A 1,969-nucleotide genomic window follows, 5' to 3' on the forward strand; every position below is an offset into this window, starting at 1 on the left:
TCTTACAGATGACAAGTCGATGGTCAGAGGGTAGATCAACTCCACGGTAGGTCCTGGTGTCAAGGACATGGGCTTGCATCCACTGGTTCGTCACTATGTAGTCCAGCAGATGTTCTTGCTTGGACCCGGCATGCATCCATGATGTTGTGTGGATGCGCCGATGCCGGAACAGCGTGTTGGTAATTACAAGCCCATGGGCTGCACAAAAATCTAGCAGCCTCCTACCGTTGTTATTGAGCTGATCTGGCCCATGCCCTCCAATCACTCCAGACCAGGTGCCAGCATCATGACCAACTCTGGCATTGAAGTCACCCAACAAGATGACTCTATCCCGAGGGGCCACTTTAGCCAGCACCTGTGACAGGTCATAGAAGGCATCTGACTCATCGGCCTTGCCTGCATCCCTCCACGGATGTTCGTTTTCGGTGGGGGCATAAGTAACCACGACCACCACTCCTCACCTCCGGTTGATGGGAGGATGAGCCCAAAGTAGCCTGGGGCTTACAGCTTCCCACACCTCACCGCCATGCTCCCACGCCCCCTTCATTCTTTTATTCAGAAGAAAAGCCACACCCTCTTGTTTGGTAGTCTGCTGCCCCGAGTAGAGGACTGCCCACCCCTCATGGTGGCAGGAGCCAGAGCCGGTCCACCAGACCTCCTGAATACCACAGAGATCCAGGCGGTACCGGTCCAGCTCCTGACAGAGGAGTGGCAGCCTCTCCTCCGCAGTGAGCGTTCGAACATTCCACGTGGCCACCCGTAGTGGCTTTTCGTTGTTTCTGGAGGAGCCCCTAGGGTAGATATTCAATCTCCTGGCTCCGCCAATTGGGGTTTGGCCAGGAGACGTCATAGACACCTGGCCCCCCGGGGCCTCCGGCACAAGCTTATTAGTTAACATTTTCGGTCGTAGTTTAGTGGTAGTTAATTGAAGGTGGAGGGGTTACCAGCCCCTCGCACCCGTCCAGACTCACACACACACACAGACCACCATCCCCTCCACCCCACAGACTCACACACACACACAGACTCTCACACACACAGAGACAACCAATGACTCAATGGCATGGGTCCAACAGCCTTTCCAAGAAGAGGAGGAAGCCGTGTTTTATTGTTTTTGTCTTTGACCAAACTAGTTCGCGAGACACACACACAGAGACACACACAGACACACACACAGAGACACAGAGATACACACACACAGAGACACACACAGAGACACACACAGAGACACACACAGACAGAGATACACACAGACACACAGACAGAGACACACACAGAGACACACACAGAGACACACACAGACACACACACAGAGACAGAGATACACAGAGACACACACACAGAGACACACACAGACACACACACAGAGCCACACACAGAGACACACACAGAGACACACAGATACACACAGACACAGAGACACACACAGACACACACACAGACACACACACAGAGACACACAGAGACACACAGAGCCACGTGTACACAGGCACACACACACAGAGACACACACAGATACACACAGACACAGAGACACACACAGATACACACAGACACACACACAGACGCACACAGAGACACACACAGAGACAGAGATACATACAGACACACACACAGAGACACACACAGAGCCACACACACAGAGACACACAGAGCCACGTGTACACAGGCACAGTAAGCCCGGTATACAACAGCAGCAGCAGCTGATGATGATGGTGATGATGGTGATGGTGGTGATGGTGGTGATGATGGTGATGGAGATTTCAACCACCACCCATTCTGACTGTAATAAACACAGGCGATGGAAAACCACCCTGTTCTGTGTGTGTCGTCTGTTCCCTACACCACCCCCCCACTTTAGTTAGTAGGGGTGACACTGTAGGGGTGACACTGTAGGGGTGACACTGTAGGGGTGACACCGTAGGGGTGACACTGTAGGGGTGACGCTGTAGGGGTGACGCTGTAGGGG

General features: G+C 53.1%; 1 protein-coding gene across 4 annotated transcripts in view; it reads right to left on the reverse strand.

Annotated features, from left to right (window-relative positions):
• Positions 1-1,063: 1,063 nt before the first annotated feature.
• Positions 1,064-1,969, reverse strand: part of VPS36 (vacuolar protein sorting 36 homolog) — a 49,225-nt gene continuing 48,319 nt past the window's right edge. For all 4 annotated transcript variants that reach the window (XM_076056604.1, XM_076056603.1, XM_076056602.1 and 1 more), the window contains one exon: positions 1,064-1,969. This exon is cut by the window's right edge. The gene's annotated coding sequence lies outside the window, so the exon portion shown is untranslated.

The sequence above is a fragment of the Petromyzon marinus genome, chromosome 76 (genome assembly GCF_048934315.1).
Source record: "Petromyzon marinus isolate PM22_M1 ecotype Great Lakes invasive population chromosome 76, UKy_Petmar_22M1.pri1.0, whole genome shotgun sequence".
Lineage (NCBI taxonomy): Eukaryota > Metazoa > Chordata > Hyperoartia > Petromyzontiformes > Petromyzontidae > Petromyzon > Petromyzon marinus.